This window comes from Lissotriton helveticus, chromosome 8, assembly GCF_964261635.1.
Source record: "Lissotriton helveticus chromosome 8, aLisHel1.1, whole genome shotgun sequence".
NCBI classification, from domain to species: domain Eukaryota; kingdom Metazoa; phylum Chordata; class Amphibia; order Caudata; family Salamandridae; genus Lissotriton; species Lissotriton helveticus.
In genome coordinates, this window is record NC_136069.1 from 1,235,502,378 (window position 1) to 1,235,522,660 (window position 20,283).

Genomic DNA, 20,283 nt, shown 5'->3' on the forward strand with positions numbered 1-20,283 from the left:
CGCACACACACCTCCACCCCAGCAGCCCACACCAGCAACATCTGCATCATCATGGATAGCAAACTATCCATAACGAAACACGTCAATGCAGTCTCATCTGCCGCTTTCATACCCTTCATGAGCTCTGCAAGATCTTCAGGTGGCTCCCGGTGAACACCAGAAGACCCGTCATGCAGGCTCTCATCACCAGCAGACTGGACTATGGAAACATACTCTAGGTAGAGATCAATGCACGCCTCCAGAGGAGACTCCAGACAATACAAAACTTGGTGGCAAGACTCATACTTGACTTCCTAAGAAGGACCCACATCACCTCGATCTCAAGAAATTTCACTGGCTTCAAATTCTGAAGAGAAGCCAGTTCAAGATGCTGACCCACGCGTGCAAGGCCCTGCACAGCAAAGGACCTTCATACATCAACAAACGCCTGGCCTTCCACCAACCGAATAGGCACCTTCGATCTGCTTCTCTCTCCCTCACAGACATTCCAAGGATCAGCAGAGCCAACAATGGAGAACGCTCCTTCTCGCACCTGGCAGCCAAGGCTTGGAACAACCTCCCTCTGCATCTCAGGACCGCACTGTCACTACAGCAATTCAGAAGAGAAGTAAAGGCACACTATGTAAATGTTTGATTGATTGATTGAGAATGTAAACATGGTATTAATGATTTAGGGCCTCATTTAAAGTTTGGTGGACGGGTTACTCCATCACAAACATGACGAATATCCCGTCCGCCTAATTACAAGTGCCTTAGGATATAATGCACTTGTAATTAGGTGGATGGTATATCTGTCATATTTGTGATGGACTTACCTGGCAACCATACTCTAAATCAGGCCCTTAATGATCAGAAAATAATCAATACAGATGGATCCTTGAACATTTGAAAATAGGAGAATCAGAACTATCAGAATGGCATGTTCCTCATATATCTAACAGAGACCAGGAGGAGATTGCTTTCTTAAAGGCTTTATAGGATTTGTCTGGTTTAAATTCAAATGTATATTTCTTGTCTAAAAGTGAATCTAAAATCTGGTCAAATTCTTCCACCATAATATATTGGAGTTGGAGATATTAGCTTATTTGATCTTAATAGAATGCCAAAAGAAAAAATCTGACTCAACTGGATCATAAACAGTCAGTACAGTTATGTACTTCTTTTTCAGAAAAATATCGATCAATACCCATCAACAATCCTCATCATATTCTGCAGAGACAGCCTGTAATTTTAATGATTTGTAGCACAACATAGCAACCCCACCCTTATGACCGATTGAAAGATTAAAGAAAATATTTGCAGATCAATCAATTTTTTTATTCAGACTCATAACAATACATTTTTTGAAAAAAAGCTATATTTTTACGAGTCCTGCCAATTGAGAAAGTACCTTTTATCTTTGCACAGAATTTCCAAGCCCTTAGACATTATTGGAAACAAAACTCGAAGTTTATGATGTGAACAGGTGTTACCACTGCAGCAGGGTGACAATCTGCAAGGAAGAGGGAGCGCACACAATAATAACAATAATTACAAAGTCATACTCAAAAGGAGAAATATAAGGAAAAAAGACGAGGGATACGAAACATAGAGAAAAAAGTAATCAGAAAGCAGATCACTGGATAGAACCATGATCTGAAAGAAAGATACATAAGAAGAAATAAACTGCAAGTTGATTACATAAGACAAAAAGCAGCAGAGCATACCAAAACCAAAGCAAGTATGCCAAACACAAGACACAGAATAATTCATAAACATTATACTCAGAACTGGGAATTTTCCAATCTAGTAGGAGAGAGGCTATGAAGGAAAATTTCTCAGCTTCATTTGTTCTTCTAAAGTATTTGTAGTGGTTACGTATGTTATTATACATATATAGGGATGTAGTATACCACATCTGGGGCCATATGTATGACAGCATTTAGAATGCGCAAACGGGTTTGCGACCCGTTTACGCATGCTAAATCCTTGTGGGTCATGTACAAACACTATTTTTCGAGTCGCAAATAAATTGCGGCTCACAAAATAGTGTTTTGCGAGTCGCTATTAGGAAGGGGCGTTCCCTTCCTAATAGCGACCCCAAAGGCAAGTATGAATGTTTTGCGCCCACAATTGCGGACGCAAAACACTCACAATTTACCACCCTCTTCAAGAGAGTAGTAATGCACACGCAAAAGGGAAGGGGTCCACAAAGAACTCCTTCCCCTATGCAAATGCAGGGGAACATATTTTTTAGGGGCTGGCAGTGGTCCCAGAGACCACTGTCTGCCCTTAAAAAATGAAACGAAAACATTCATTTTTCTTTTTTGAATGCATACCATTTTCCTTTAAGGAAACGGGCTGCATTAAAAAAAAAACTGCTTTATTGAAAAGCAGTCCCAGACATGGAGGTTTGCTGAGCCAGCAGGCCACCATCTCTGGGAGGGTCAGCCATTCTAAATGGACTCGCAAATTGTGAGCTGCTCATTAATATTCATGAGCATCGCATTTTGCGACCCCATTGGGAATCGCAATCAGTGTCTTGGACACTGTTGTACATTCTAAATTGCGACTCGCAATCGAGCGCAAATTGCAAGTCGCAATTTAGAATGGTCGTACATCTGGCCCCAAATGTTTAACTGTCTCATTAGCAGTCCCATGACCAGAAATTCTTTTAATTTAGCATTATTACTGTTAGATACATCTTGTGATATCAAGTTTTGTCCAGACCAACCAATTTTCTTTTTCTCATTGACATCTCTCAACACAAGAGCAAATCTCTGTATTAAAAAACAACATAAATATGCCATGAGGTTTTGAAGTGAAATACTTTTATTTGTCTAGGTGTTGTGCCCTTTTTAGAGTAATAAATAGCGAATTTCTATTTTTGATAGGCTGAAGAATTTCTTGCTAAGTAGTATCTTGAACCAAGCTTATATGTTGCTTCATTTCAGTCATTCTGTTTTTCATAGCCACCCATCTATTTTCAATCATCTGTATCAATTTAACATTTGTCACAACCACACATGGTTGCAAATCTCTGACCTCATCCAGAATTGTGGACAGAATTGGATTTTTAGATCATGGGATAGGTAAGGGAGTGTCATTTTTAGACCTCCTGGGCTTGGCACCATAGGAAAGAATTTGAGGTTTGGATTGGATATCACACCTGAAGAAATGTTGTTGGAAGAGCTTGAAGTTTTGGTAGTTTTTACATTGAGTGTGGATCAGCTCATGCATCAATTTTGTGAAGACACAAAATCTGAGGGCAGATTTACTGACATTTGACACAGCATAATGCAGGTGGTGTGCGTCAAATAGAGAGGGCAGGAATGTGTCACATCTACTAAGGTATGGTGCATTCCAGCTCTCTCTGTGCTGGCACACTAATGGCTGCAAAGCGCAGAATGCAGCACACATAGGTAGGGGTTTATGAGTGTTAGTAAATCTGGTAATGCACAAGAAAACATGGGTGGATGCATGAGAACACCCATGCTCACCCCATAGAATAGAGAACAGTAACGCAAGGCAGCAACGGGTGCTGCATTGCATTACTCCAGATTTATAATGCCACGCAGGGCCATGGAAGGTGGCTCTGCATGGCATAGTAAATCTCACTTAAGGCTTACGTTGCCCTTGTGTCATCTCGTGTGATGCAAGGGTATCAAAAGCCCTTAGTAAATCTGGGTCCTAGTCTCACAAATTGCACTAAAGGAATCATAAAAGCAAAGGTATTATATGTACCAGATTCAGGTACTGGATTTTAAGAGAAAGACAATAAAAATATAAGACACCAGAGAATGCCAATGACTGTTCAGAATATCTTCAAAAACTGGCTGACCCACAGAGGAATACAATGATAACAGCTTGGGATAATCCCCATTTTCACTACTTGATAAGGGGAATGTAAACAAGGTACATATTAAGCCTAGGTGGAGTCGCAGAGTCGCGCTACGTGGAACTCAGTGAAGTGACCGAAGAACTCCACTGCACTAAACAGAGTTCTGCAATGAGAGTTTCTCAGCACGCCCATTTGCATTGTGTTTTAATATAAAACTCAACACTGAGTGGTGCTGGGCCTATTATTTGATCCCCTTTTAATCCTTTCAATCCTCCACCCTCCTAATTAGTCTACTCCTAAGTTTTATTTGTTATATTGGTGTGTGTTTTGGTGTCTTTGTATTTTGCATTTTGTTTCAAATTGTTTTGTGTTTTTTGTGACTTTTTGTATTTTATGTTATTTTCCCTTTACTTCCTGTGCATTTAATTTCCTTCTTTCCTTGCCCTGTTTTTCTCCCCCCCCACCCAATGCCATGTCAGAACAGGGGAGCGGCAGAGCCAGGCCCCCAACCAGCTGCCAACCCTGTGGATGGTGGCACCGCCCAGGTGTGCAGCCCCGGCCTATATTTAGTGAGGTGGAACTAGCAGCAGATTTTTGGGGAAATGTCACCTCTCCTCCTTGCTGGCTTCAGGCAGCTGGCCTGGAATTGGGTATCCTCTGTAGAAATGTCGGCAGCGCTGGTTGATGGGGTGCCGGTTTGTGCAGCGCACCAGCTAGTTTCAGCACACCATCCAGAAGCTAAACGCACCGCTGGGTAGATATTCTTGACCAGGAGCAGGACCTCCTCGACCTGCTTGGTGTCAAGATTGCGGAGCTCGTGAGTATTCATTATTTGTTGTGTTTGTGTTCTACAATGCTAATATTTATTTTCCGAATAACATGCTGCTCACACTCAGATGTAAGTTGTGTTTAGTTTACATTAGAAGATTATTATTCTGTGATCCAATTTCAGCTAAGCAGGTGCTCGGCGCTACCTAAACGTACTCGTCGACCCTCACTTTGGCTGATCAATTAAAAAGCCCTTGCAGACTCTTCTATCCTCCTGTCACCATAGTGAATCAATGATATCAGTGAGTAAGCATTCTCTGTGACTTTCTTTATATTGCTCACACAGTCCCAATCTATTTTACAGTGATGTTTAGTATGCATCTATGCATTGCAAAAACGAGAGACTGCATGGGTTTAGAAATGAGAAAAGAATCAAAGATCATTCATTGCAATTCATTAGTTACAAATGTAGGTTTTGTTAAGGAACTTTGGAATAGGGATTTTAGGAATAGTATGGCCAACTCAACATCAGTCGATAGAATCGAATCTAGTATTATAGGCAATCTGTTTTAGATAAGTACAATGTGACTGCATTTGCCTGTCATAATAATTTTGTGGAGATTAACTCTGCCACTACTCTATTTTTTTATCTTCTTCATTTCTTACATCAGCACCCAATGACAAGAAGAGGGGCAGTGCAGAAGAGGGTCCCAAAAGAGTTAGGGAGGAGGCACCAACCACTAGCCCCACTGCTGAGAACTGCGCTCAGCCTAGTTAATCCTAATATTTATTACTATTATTTCCCTAATTTTGGGTTTTCTGATTGTTGTGGGCTTAGGGTAGGATTTCGGGATATTGGAATGTTGGTGGTGAGTTCCAGGATGTGAGTTGCTGCCTGGAGCCTGGTATTGCTCGCGAAAAATAAAGTTGATCTGACACTCTTACCTGATGTCTTCCTTTTAATATGGTGACGAGGACGGGATACAAATCCATATGCGCAAAGCACACTGGATACGTTATTTGCTTTTTTATTACAACTCCCCTATCAGAATTGTGTTTCATTCCTCTTATCCCTCCATTATCTCTTATTTTCTTTATTTCATGTTTTGTTCTTTGGTAGCTGACTTTCACCAAACTAGTCTCTAGTTCACTTATCTTCTGCTTTATTGGTAAACTTTTCTGTCGCTCCTATATCTCGTGTGGTACTGTAAGACTAAGAACAGAATTATGGTACTCTACAGTCTACTGTGAAGATCGCAGGACCAAGTCAGTTAGTATTATAAATATTATTCACCATGTATGTTTGTTGAGAAGGCTCTTTTTTTTGCTCATGCTCCAACAGTTAATGAGAGAATGGACATGGTTATCGACCACCTTCCCCACCCTCCCAATGTTGTGCTGTGTAATTAATTTTATACTGTATACCACCAAGACAGTGCAGCATGGCTGGAAAGTATTAGGTCATATTGCATTTGCCAACTACCACCATATGTCCTTCATCAACCATTATTCCACCCTTTCATTGTGCTTGAATAACTCAGTCATCATGATCATCATAGACTATAGCTCTGCCCCTCTATTACTAAACGTTTTTGGTTGACTTCACTACCTGGGTTTGCCCAGAGTAATATTTTTGTTAGAAGATAATACAGTGCTAACTGAACTGCAGTGATATATTGCGGTTGTATTTTTTTATTACAAAAACTAAGGGGAGGCTTATCTGGCACCTAAAAAATGTAAAATGTTTTTTGTAGCCACATTGACCACCAGTGCCGTCGGCTCAAATGCTACTGCAGGGGGAGGATAGTCAGTTGGAAGGGGAGAAGTGGTGGCAGGCACGGGCGGTGGTTAGTCACTTTGCTTGCTTATTGGCAATTATTATTATACACACTAGCTACAAGGCCATCATCATGACTCATGATTGTGACCCCCTCCCTTTATCAGCTGTAGCGGTGGTTGAGTTATGGGCTCTTCTATCTGCAACTCAGCAAAAGCTCACATAATGAACACTAAAAATGATGGCTTGTGGGAAATGAGAATGAATAGAACATTAAAAGAAAGGATGGGTGAAATGACATATATGAATGAAAGGATGCAGGAGTGGATGAAAGTGGCATGGGTGGGTAATGAGTAAAGGGATGGATGGGTAAAAGGATGGTTGAGAGAAAGGTTGGATACTGAATGGATGGATAATGGATTGGAAATTTTGGTGAAAGACTGGATGAAAGAAATGAATACTTAAATCACAGTGGCTTTGGGTGAATGTAGAAGAATGAAAGGATTTATTTTATTTATTTTATTAAACTTGTAAGGCGCACAGCTACCCGCAGTGGGTTTCCCGGCGCCAAGGGACAGACTCAAGAAGAAAAATACTAGCAGGCTGGACTTTTTGGACAAAAACCTTCTACTCACTGCTGAAAGAGCCAAGTTTTGAGTCCCTTACGGAAACGAAGAAGAGAGGTCTCCGTCTTTAGGGACACCGGAAGAACGTTCCAAATTTTTGGGCCCAAATGAGAAAAGGAACGACTACCCATTTTCACTAGCCTGAACCTTAGCACTACAAAGTCACCACTTCCGGAGGATCTCAAATTACGGGTTGGCTTATATGACTGTATTAGGCCCTGAAGGTATTTCGGAGCTGAGCCTAGTTTAATCCTGAAAACATGGCAAAGGGCTTTAAATGTAATTCGATTCGAGATCCTGAGCCAATGAAGATCTCGAAGAGCAAAGGAAGCAGATGTTCTTCGCGGAACATTACAAAGGAGCCGAGCAGTCGCGTTCTGGACCACTTGGAGCCTGTTTATCGTTGCGGAATCTGCTCCAAGATAGAGAACGTTGCCGTAGTCCAGGCGGGAAACAACCAATGCCTGCACTACGGTTCTCTGTGTGGAAAGAGGCAGCATCCACAACATTTTCTGAAGCCATCTCAAGGTGGCAAAACAGATGGACGCCACCTTGGCTGCCTGTTGCCTCATAGTAAGATTTTCGTCTATGAGGACTCTAAGGTTCCGAACTTGGGTGACGGGATGAGGGGTTGGTCCCATGTCCGTAGGCGAATGGTGGGGGCCCCACAGATCTTTGTCCTTGCCCAGTATCACCACCTCGGTTTTGTCCCCGTTCAATTTAAGAAAATTACTTTTCATCCATTGGGACACATGGGTCAGGCCTGATTTCAGCGTTGAGATTTTATTGCACTCCTTGTTGGAAAGAGAAAAAATAATCTGAGTGTCATCAGCGTAAGAGTATAACGTAAGACCGGCTTCCTCCACAATAGTGGCCAGGGGTCTAACGTAGATGTTAAATAGCAATGGGCTAAGTATAGACCCCTGGGGAACGCTGTACGCTGATGGACAAACTGTAGAGGAGGCTTTAGCAGAGAAGACCTGAAAAGTGTGGTCACTTAAGAAGGAAGCTATCCAGGTGAAAGCAGGGCCCTCCACTCCCAGGGACCGAAGAGTCTCAAGAAGGATGGAATGAGACACGGTATCGAATGCCACACTCAAATCAAGTAAGATGAGTGCCGATGTTTCTCCGCTGTCGATACCGTGTCGCAAACTCTCGGTAACTCCTAGGAGTGTGGTTTCTGTTGAATGATGTGCCCTGAAACCTGACTGGGATGGATGTAAAAATCCCAGACTCTCAACAAGATGGGTAAGTTGAGTATTAATATGCCTTTCCAGGATCTTAGAAAGGACGGGGAGCAATGAAATAGGTCTAAAATTAGATACATTTGTCACGTCAGCTCCGACCTTTTTCAATAAGGGAATGACCATCGCGTGTTTCCAATCCTGTGGGACATGGGACTCATACAGAGAAGAGTTGAGAAGCTTCATTAGGACACGGCGAGAGCTCAGGTCCAATTGTTTTAAGATTTTAGCTGGTACCGGATCGCGTGGAGAGCCAGATTTAATGCTGTTCAAACTGGAAGCAAAGGAGGCCTCATCAAATGGTGTCCAGTTAGTGAATTTGGTTGTCAAGGAGGGCAAATTGACTAGAACTAAAGCTGGCCCCGGCGAAGGCTCAATATTGAGAGTGGAAGGACTCAGTGAGTCGTAAATGCGTTCCACCTTCGCTATAAAAAAATTTGCAATGGAATTGCATTGAGCCTCGTCCAGGGTAGGGGGGGCCGGAATTGAATCTGCTCCTGTTAGTTTTCCCACTACTGAAAAAAGAGTACGAGGGCAATTCTGAGCTTTCGTAACAGTGTTAGCGACATAAGTCGCTCTTGCCATTTTGCATTGTTTGTGATAGTCTCTTAAAGCTTCTTTATAGGCTGTTTTTCAAGAGACGGAGTACGAACGTCTCCACTTTCTCTCAAGAGCTTTGCAGTTGGACCTAATATGCTTTAAGTTGTCCGAAAACCAGGGCGCAGGTGGGCGATGGGACGGAGAACCCTTTGGTGTTAGGGGGAGAAGTTCCTCAACAGCGATACTCAGCCATTTAAAAACTGCAGTATTCAGGACAGACACCGGTACGTTGGGGTCCGGTTGAGTGTCCAACAAATGCAAATTGAAATTGGTAATATCAAGTTTGCTCCACCTACGTATATATTCCACCTTTCCCCCACTACTACTAGCCATAATCTTCGTATGGGACAAAGAGAAACATACAGCATAATGGTCAGACCAATCCAAGGGACAAGCACTCAATAAACACTCATAAGGAAGATTTGAAAGAACAGGGTCCAATAAGTGCCCTGCAGAGTGAGTTGGTCCTGAGTTACATAATGAAATATACAAAGCTTCTAAATCAGATAAAAAAAGTTTACTGGCAGGGCATTGCGAGTCCTTAAGATGGAGATTTAAGTCGCCTAGGATGGTAAAATTGGCAGCCCTCAAGAGTAGAGGGGCAATAGTTTCTGAAAAGGACGACATCCATGCATTAGGATTCCCAGGAGGGCGATAAATCAGGAGTCCCGATAAAGTGAACTGAGGACTAATTGCTAGTTTTAAATGTGCAGCTTCACAGCCTGGCAGAGAAGAGGCTTCAAACTTACAACTGTACTTAGATTTAAAAACAATTGCGATGCCACCTCCTTTACCGGTATCTCTATCCTTTCTGACCATAACATCGTCATTAGGAATAGCCATGGCAATGTCAGGGCCTGAGCTCTCATGGAGCCAGGTCTCAGTTAGGAACAATGCGTCAGGTTTTTCGTCCATTAGAAAGTCATAAATGTTGTTTTTATGCTTTGAGAAAGATCTGCAGTTTATGCTCCAAAACTGGAGTTTAGCACTAGAATGGGGCAATTTAATGATCTTAGATTTCCCGTAATTCCGCGGGGGTTTCATTGATTTACCTTTAGTCATCCGACCCATAGAGAAACCGCAATGATGAAGGAATATTTGGATTGCTTGGATGAATGAGCAAGGGAGCTCTTCTAGAGAGGGGCATTCTGCTCACCTACTTTGCTTACTTTGTTTAATGGTTATCAATGCTTTGATTGAAAGTGGGAGGGTATTTTTTTAATTGTTGTTCTACTCCCTTCACTCACTGTGTCTGTTAAAAGAGGCAGATATGTATCCCACCCATCATCATTCATCACCCCCCCTGCCCATCGCATTTCACCACCCATGACCAAAGTGCAGTATGGTTCGATTTCATGACTGCAATGCTGGCTGTGAAATGTGTGCCTGCTTCAGTTAATGCAGCATTTGCAAAGTTTTCAATGCATTTGAAACCGAAAGCACAAGGTGTGTTTCCCTTTGCCCACTCAATCATCTCTTAGTACTTCACTCCTTTATTCTTTTCTAAGTTCTTCCGTCCCAGCCTAACAAAAAATTGAAAAATCATTCTTGGCATATGCCACATTTTATGGTCATGTGAAGTGATTCCAAAATATATTTCATGGTTTCCCATAACAGATTTATTTTACGCCTGTTCAGATTTTTCCCTTTCGACTTTTATCAGCTATAGTGACTGAATAAGCCAAAGCTTAATAGTCACATTGCAAAAGTCTGCATAAAATCAGAAACAGACTTCGTGCAATCACATGGAGAAAAGAAAAGTTTATTAACGTTACACAGAGACAGATGGCCTGACGACCAGCTGTCTAATCTGCAGAAGTACATCACATTTTTTATTCCTGCAAACCGCAAAAAGGCATCTCATTATGTGTCCAATAATATCACAAGCACAAGAGAATTTCCTGGCAACTATGGGCAATACATCACATGTCCATTGTCAGACAGTACATATTACACAATCATTATATTAAGAGCCAATAGTTCATGATACCTGCATAGTAGACTGTGACTCTGGGGTATTTCCAAGTTTACACAAGCAATAAGCCAATCAGAGGTGGACACTTTGTCCCAACCACATATGGTATGCTGACAAGGCCTAAGGATCCCTAAATTTGCTGAGCCTGCATGCAATTACAAATCACAAGTGGTGTTCATGAGCAAGCCTTGCATTATATTAAGAAAGAAGCTGTTTTTACTTCAACAGAATACATTAGTTCATAAAAGGTCATATGTAAGCTGTGTACATTCCACAGGACCTATCATTATTGAATATCACAGAACTAAGCAAGATAAAATGGATTCTATGCATAACAGAAAAACATGATTCCACAACATGACAAATCGATGAGTGTCACCCCTCTATTCTATATCAAAGGCTCTACTTACCCACCTAATCCCTTTACCTTAACCAGCAGTAGAGTAAGTCATGTTTCCCTTCCTTACTGCCCAGTGAATTAATTTGTTGGAAATAATTTGTGGTGGTGGGCTAGGCTGGTGAGTAAAGTAGGTCTAATTGCCTGATTTGATTTGAAGTTAGGCATATGGGATACTCTGTGGCGAATGTGCCAAATACAATCTATATAGTCCATTCCTTTCCCTGTAGTGCAGTGCATCATTTTCCCCAAGGTCTACTTATGGCAAACAGGATAATATTTGCATTTTATACATGAGGTGTATGACATAGTTTCTTATTTATTATTAATTTGCCTCTTTGGAGTCAGGTTAGAAAGTGAAAGGCATTTGGACAAGAGCAGCACCATTGGAATTAAACATAGATAATTAACTACAGCTGCCCCAGCTGCAAACAGTAGTGAAGTACCTGATGTGCTGGCTAGAGGGCCTCCATTAACTTAGCACAATACAACTTGCAATCCATAGGCCATAATGCTTGCTCATTAATGAGAGGTCATTTTTTAAATTTTTCCTCTCAAAGTGTCTGTTTAGTTACTAGAAAAGCCTTTAAAAGAAACCAACATCAAATCACTATTTTTAATCCAGTTTTATTCTGCTTAAATACTTTTGTGCCAAAGAGTAATTGCTTTTAAGGGTGGGCGTAGTTCGCGAAGTAGCGCTACGCGAAGCTACGCGAAGTGCACTTCGCACTACGCGAACTTCACGTAGCACTACGCGAGCTGCGTAGTAGCATGTTCGCACTGTGCAAGATGCGTTTTCAATGATTGCACAGTGCGGACAAGCATCCGGCACTGTGCAAGCATTGAAAACGCATCTTGCACTGTGCGAGCTGTAGTTTTCTGCTGCTCGAGGAGATTATTACTCGAGCGGCAGCTTTCTCAACGCGAACAGGTAGTTTCTCATTGAGAGCGGTCGCGAGCATGCGCAACCACTCACAATGAGAAACCTGACCTCCTCGCGTTGAGAATCTCGCGGGATGTCATTTTGCTTGCTCGCGGTCGCGAACATGACGTTCAGGACCGCGAACAAGCAAAAAATGAGCGCTGCACTACGCTACGCTGCACTACGCATGTTCGCACTGTGCTACGTGCCGCTCGCGTAGTGCGAAGTTGCAAAAACTTCGCAAACTCCGCGAGCGGAGCGTAGTGCTTCGCCCAGGCCTATTTTTTATGCAATGCATGGGTGGATAAAACATAAAATTGGCCTTGTGACTCTTAATCATAATCACATCAATTTCCAGTTGTACTAGTGGACCAGCAATGTACTGCTACTGTGCCACCCACTAATTTTAAACAAATGTTTGCACAATCATTATTTAAAATGTACCTTTTTTCTTTTTCTTTTTCTTGAGATAGCTACTCTGCTGGTCCACCCATAGCACTTAACAGGCAGGAGATAGTGGCCCGGCTGCGGCGGCAGGAGCTAGACACTATCAGGCTGGAAAATCAATGACTGGTCACCAAGGCAAATGAAAAAAGAAGAGACTGAAATAGCTGCTTCTTAGCCAGGCCCCAGTGCACCCAGTCAGCCACAGCCTCCAGCCTCCCAGAAATTCCATTGCCAGTGCCATTGCCAGCTGTCAGGGGCCCTGACTGAAACAGCTTCTGCCCCCTCCCACTCTGTTCCATGGAATGCCCCCAGGAGTGACGAAGCTGACTTGAGACCGAGAATTTCAATTTTGAGATGAACGAAGACAGATCGGATTGGGTCCCTGTAAGGATGTGACAGCGTATTGATGTGGCTCACCAGAGGGAAGATTAACACTCGAAGGTGCAGTTTTCTTTCTAAAATCAAGCCTCTAGGCATTTGACTGAACGCGGACAGCCGCTGTATGCTTGCTTAGGACCAGGCAATATTGTAAAATGGGGGAACAGGGTGAGACCTAAAGAGGGTCTAATTAGGCAGCGACAGCATTACAAGTTCTGTTATGTTATATAATACTTGTAAAGCGCAACTTTCACTCCGGGGAGCATTATGGCACTATGCAGAGCCCTAATAAACACACACAACCGGACGGTAAAGATCCAGATTTTCAGGGCTTTCCTGTAAATAGTCTCTGTTTGAATAAAACATAAATAGTTTGGGAGCATGTTCCAGGGTTTGGTCCCTAGCACCACAATAGATTTCCCACCCTTTGCGATACACCTAAAACCAGGGGGCTTCAAAAGATTCACAGTTGAGGATCTGAGGGTGCAGTGCTTCACATAGCGAGCAAACCTGGCCCAGAGATAGTGGGGTCCTGAGGAATTGAAAGCTCTGTGGATGATTACCAAGATCTTAAAAAGGACTCTTTTATAGATGGGCAACCAGTGTAGTGCTTTACGGGCAGCTGAAGCTGAGAAGCTTCTGAGCCATTTTAATTCTAGCTGTGCGACTGCATGTTAGACCATCTGTAATTTGTTTGAAACCAACTTATTGGTCCCTGCGTATAGGCTGTGGCAATAATCAAGTCTAGAGGTGATTAGAGCCACTGCGACTGCCTTTCTAGCTGTGTAGGGGAGTAGATCGAAAAACTTTTTGAGAGACTTTATCAAGTGAAAACATGCCCCTGCCACTGCTAAGGATTTCTGGCGGAAGGAGAGTGATGAGTCAAATTTCACCCTCAAGTTCTTTGCTACCTTTAGTGTGTTAGGAGGTGAGGGGTTGTCTATGGGCCACCATAGGCTGGGGGCGAAAGTATTAGATTTCACTAATGGCATGATCTCCGTTTTTTCTGAGTTACATTTTAGGTGATTTACTTTCATCCATTGAAAGACCACTGTGAGACACTGTTGTAGATTTTCTTCGGTGTGTGGATTGTTCGTCTAATACCAGAATTAGCTGTGTATCATCTGCATATGAGATTCTCTCAATGTTAAAAGACAATATAAGGCTAATTAGGGGGGCCTTATAGGGGTTAAAGAGCACTGAACTAAGAATGGAGCCCCGTGGAACCCCAGAAAGCAGGGGGGTTTCTGATGACTGATTATGGCCAAGAGTGACAACTTGTCTACGGTTTTGTAGAAAGGATTTTAGCCAAGACAAAATGAGAAATGCTGTATGATATTAGGCAGTCCAGTAAGATGTCATGTGAGACCGTGTCAAAAGTGGCTGATAAATCTAATAAGATTAGAACAGCATTTTTTCCCTGGTCTAAAGCAGATTTAAGGGCTTCTGCAGTATACTGTAACGCTGATTCCGTTGAGTGCTGAGGTCTGAAACCTGATTGATTGGGATGTAGGATGTTCGCCTCTTCTAGATAGGACATAAGTTGAGTTTTGACTAGTTTTTCCATGATTTTACTAAGGCATGGAAGCAGGAGATAGGACGAAGGTTAGTGAGAGTGGTAGGGTCTACTAGTTTTTTTTCTGGAGAGGTTTGACTGCTACAAGTAATCGAATGGTGACCGTTTGTCTTGTGGACAACATTGTTTGAGTGTTTTTATTTATTCTTCCATTGTCCTGAAGAGGCCTTTATTGACAGAGCCAAAACGCGTTGACTTTCCAAATTGGAGAAGTCCTCTTCAAAATTAAAAACATTAAGGAATCTATGCACACACATTAAGGTCAAGAGGGTAGGACAGGCCCTCATGTGTGGACCCAAATGGACTATCTTCCACATGGACTGTGTGATAAATGAGAAATACAGTAATATTTTCCTAACTACTGGAAAACAGAAGAAACATTTCTAGCTGTTACATTGATTTTATACATTGGTGCACAGTTGGATGTATGTGTTGTTTCTTTCTTATGTGTCCAAAAGTGTGTATGTTTTAGTTTCATATGTACAATATAAGCGTCTTAGGTCTATGTGCATTCTAGGTACAGAAACCAAGAGTGATTGTTTAGACTGCTTGTTAATGAGTCATAATAAATGATACTTGTTAAATTTAGATACAGTGTCAGTGGCAAATTTGTACTCTCACGGTGTAAGTTTTGATGTAATTGGTTCCCGCATTACGCCAGTTGTCTGTTTACTATGTCCCCGGCCACTCTAACAGTACATTGCTGCAGGCCATCCTGCAGTGGCTGGACCACATGGAGAGGCGTCTAAGGAGTTGGCTGGACAGAGTGAAGTCTGGACCAGCTCTGGACACAAATGGACAATGCCCTCTTTTAGCCCCTTTTTTATTTTTATTTTTGGTTGGAAGGGAGTTGAGGCTGAGTTTTGTTATTTGTTGGACATTTGGACATTGGTTGTGGAATGGGTCAATTTGTTTGGGGAGAGGGGTGGGCCTATCGTGGGTGGAGAGGGTAGTTTTGTTTGTAAGAAAATAAAGGGGACATTTTTATTTCTTCACAATTTATGCCTGACGTACTTTATTTGTGTTTTACTTTTACTTTGCACTGCTGCCTTTTTAGTTATGCAGCCTGTTTACTTCTAATCTGCTTATAAAATTGAATACTGGTTAGTTATAGTTAGCTATATTATATAACTCTGCGACTATCTTGACTATTACGTCAGATGCTGCCATGACCAATATTGCCTACAACAATCTATATAAACTATTTATTTTTGCACTAGCAGTTACTTGCTTACTTACTAATTTAACGAGGTCTCTTCACTCCATAGTTTACTCCATAGTACTCTTACCTGAATATAGATGAAGCGATAACAGGGAAGGTATCACAGCTTCACAAGCGAGGTCCCACTCCCAGCCAGGTGAGCTCCAACCTGTAGGATTAATCGGAAGGATTATCCATTGCATACAATTAAATGGAAATAAAAACGCTAAGTTAAAGTGTTATAAAAGATATCATAACTTTATAATGAATTGAGACCAGACTACTACATGACACAACAAATAATAACTGTTAGTGAGTAACTTCTTCTTAGTAATGGGGAGCTAGTATTTCATTAAAATTAAATTTAAAGTTACGAGTCATGAAAAGTGGACTCAAAGTCTGAAGTGGACCAGGTTAAGCATTTACCCGACACAAGGACTGAATGATGATGCTGACGACTGATGTTCTTCTATATCTAAAATATGAATCACTTTTATGTGTGGGTGGGTAAATGGGGCCAGGGTGGACTATTGCTTAGGTAACAGAAGATTCTGTAGTGAGTTGGTGGCTCTTTCACCACATTCGCCCCACCAAGTGTGTGATTCATTTATGGTGTAAATTAAGTCACACCTCAATAAATCATACAGCCCGAGGGAAGATGGTTAGGGATTTGATAAATGAATGGGAAATGGGATTTGTAGAAAGGTGTGACAAAGACAAACACTCCACAAGGGTAATATTCATCTGAGCTATGAGCAGCACATCATCATCATCAATCTGTTGTAGAAGGAAACGAAGGAATGAGTATAATAGAGTACAGTTAAATCATTGCAGATAGTCCTTCTACCCCAGAGACCCAAGTTATCCGACATCTAAATGTTCTGGTTTCTAGGTTTGAAAAAATCAAATTATGGAGAAGTGAACCCACCCAGTTCTAAAAATACGATTGTTAAAAGAAAAATGATGCTGTATTGCAAAATTAGGTGGTGCATCTGCATTCTCCTTGGAAATGTCCATCACTCTTGGGTGCCTATCTGGACTGGTCCGGTGGGTAAGCAGGAGTGTTGAGCTCAGCTTTCGCCTTTCGTTCATACAGGTGATGAGAAACTCTGCGGATTGAAAAACAGAAACTGCAATGTAGAGTCAAGCAGAAGGTCTGAAGGAAGTTAAGCTTGATGAGGAGTGTGCCAAGAAGACTCAGAGGCAGAGCAAACAACAAGAGTACTCAGAGTTTTATGTTTGCCAGCAGTCCAACAGACACGCTCAGCAGCATTTCACAAATCAATGTACCTCTCTCCATCCCACATTGCTGAGTACTATGCTTCAGAGTCATGGTTCCCCTTTGAAGTCGATAACTTCTTTCTTTTAGCTGTTGATGTGGTAGTCCCGCCATGATTTCTGCCATTCTCCTCCTAACTCCGAGTAACTCTGTCCCAGTCACGACCCGAGCAAGATAGACGTGAAGTGCACTGCTCTTGTAGAACAAGTAAAGAAACAGAATTGCAGTATTTTGTATAGGTTTTTTTGTTAAGTAAAGTTACCTGGAGACCCAGAAAAAAGGAATAGACACTGTAAGTGAATCTGGCCAATCACCTTCACAAAAAAAGAGCAAATCATCTCAATCAAGTTCCCAAATTACAGTTGAACACCCTCCCTCACTGCCTACCGTCACATGAATCATCAATCATCACTCATAATCACTCAATAATATATCACTTATTGATGCATTGGTTACCTGTTTCAATCCAAGCACGGTGGTAGGTACACAACAGTACCAACGCCTGTGAAGCCTCACACGCGCTCTTTAGGGGACTGAGAATATTGTGGCAAAACAAATCTCGAGCACGAATGGAAAAAAACTCTGTTTTACGCCCTGAAAGTGAAATTCAGGAATGTTTTTACGATTATTTTCAGGCAACATATTACTGCAGTCTACGTATCATTTGAGTTGAGTCTCACCCAGGTGTTTATAACAGGCCATGATTGAGTTGTGGCTGAAGGCAGTGAAAGTTTCTCTCAGTGCCTGTCAGTGGGTCAAAAAGATGTTCAGAATACACCCCATCCAATCCTTGGCCTCTCTGCTGAGCACACAGAGTAATAGACACGTATGCCAGTTGCGCTTGTGTAGGGTATAGTGGCACGCAATATGAAGTTTAGTTGATATGTTTAAGCCACGCCCTTAATTATATTGTCCACTACCCTTTTAAAGACCTTTCACTTATTTTCATCCCACTTAAAGCCCTGCCAATGGACCATGATGTCTGAACCCAGTCTTAGTTACGCAAGGGGCAGAGTTGACTATATTGGCAATCTCTTCCATGTATTCACCGGGGGAAAGTATTCACCACAAAATGTTGACCTCCTATGCTTACCTCAAATTACCACAGTACCTTGGGGCAGATTTACAAGCCACTTGCGACACTTTTACGCCGCCGGTGAGTCACTTTTGTGACGCAACTGTGGCGTAAACAATGCACCACATTGTGACACATTTACAACGTGATGCATCTAGGGAGATGCGACACGGTGTAAAGCCCTGCGCTAATTATACCTGTGTCAGGTATTATAATGTATGCAGGGTGGGAGTTCCGACGTAAGAAAGCCTTCTAAAAGTGACGCAGTGAAATCTACGAGACTTCACTGAGTCACTTCTACGACGCTACTGCATCAAAACCTTACGCCTGTTTGAAGCAGGTGTAAGGAGTGTCGCAGCATTATACGTATAGGCATTCCTGAGCATTGCTGGAGTTGTGTCGTGCTTGTGACACGACTCCAGTAATGCGTTGCCTTTACGCCAATAGATGCGTCAAGTATCTGTCAATCCTTGCGCCATGATGTGCTGCATTGTTAATACGGCTAATTCTTGGTGGTTCAAGGGTTTTTTGTGTGACGCAAATTAACTGACGCATCTCTGCTGATATGCAGAGATGCGTCAGTTCTTGTAAATATGCCCCCAGTTAGTAAAAGCACTTTTATGAAGGAGATAAGAGTTGTTGTTGTCCCTAAATCACACTTACTTTGCTTGCTCGACCAAGTCTATCTATGATACCTATCAGAAATCCGATAACCGGTGTTGTGTCTTTCCCTTATAGCCTAAGATCCGCACTATAACGCACGTCCAATGTCTGTAGATCAAAACACGACTACTCAGAAAGCACCATCTGTGGAGAGAAGGCTTAATGGACGCCATGTGTAATTATCTGGGTGGTACATACACTGCGAGCCCCGCAGCAATTCAAACGTCTTTGTCAACACGTTTCTCTATTTTCCCAACATCCAGAGGCCTGTATTCTCCACACGTCTGCGTTAGAAATCTGCTTGTCATCATAAGCATCAGAGCAGACTGCGAAGAGGCCGTTCGCGTGACTTCCGGGCACTGCTTATGGCGGGAGGGCACTGGGAACAATGGCGGATGACATCACGGAGCATCTGTCAGTACTGGGATTATCACAATTAAGGGGAAAATAGACTGCAGCAGCTGAACTGAATCCTTTTAGACGGAGTTCATTATACAGTGGTACTTCCAAACTGTGGGGGACTGTATTATCAAGGCAGCTAATTGGCTGAGAAAACATTGCAGGAGCGGGATAGTATTGCAACTACTGAATTTGAAATGAGGGAGAGAGAGGCGGCGTCCTTTCCTTTCCGCTTTTACATCCTGACGTAACGCAGGGGTTCCAGAATAGACATAAGGCAACACATTTGATATAGTCTTGTTTTTAAATCGAAACATTTCATATGAAGCGTGACACGTATTTGCCTGCTATCTAAAAATCACTGAGGCTTTTGTGCAATAATCATTTTTAGTCGGTTCTATTCATATTTAAAGAATATGAAATATATATGGTGTCAATGTTAGGGTCAGATACACAGAAATGGTGCTGGTCACAAAGCCAGTATGTACTTTAATAAAAGTGAAGCCTGGTGCAGAATTAAATAAAGTGTGTTTTTAGCTTCGATTTTGGAGTGCAGCAGTGATGTTTTACTCCATTTTTTCCAATCCTTTAGGGTTGGCGTATAATATTCCAGTGCAAATTTGTGCCAGCATGTGATTTTTTGGGGGCAAAGTATGACTAGTTACTTTTTATCTCGTGAAAATAGGCTCAATTTCGTATACAGTTGTTATTTGTGTGCAGAACTATGCATCTTTTCACGAACTGAAAGTTAAAATTAGAAAAGTGTTGCTCAAGATTATGAATGTTTCAGTGTTTAATCCAAAAAAGAGTTGCATAAACCAATACATTATATACCGAACGGCAGTTTTTATGAATTACACAGCAAAAACTAGTTGATTTGCAAAGTAAGAGGAGCTTTTTGTCTGAATTACAAAGTAAAAACTCGTTCTTTTGAAAAACAAAAACATTCAGCCGAAAATTAGAACCAGCACATTTTGCACCAGCCCTAACATAGTGCAAATGAGACAATTCACTTCTGAAGCACACTTCATTACAGAAAAAAACACAACTTTTGGCACATGATGAAATATAGATGTGAAATGCTCCCATCAAAATAGTGATTCAATTGAAAGAAAGGAAATAGTTGACAGTTTAAT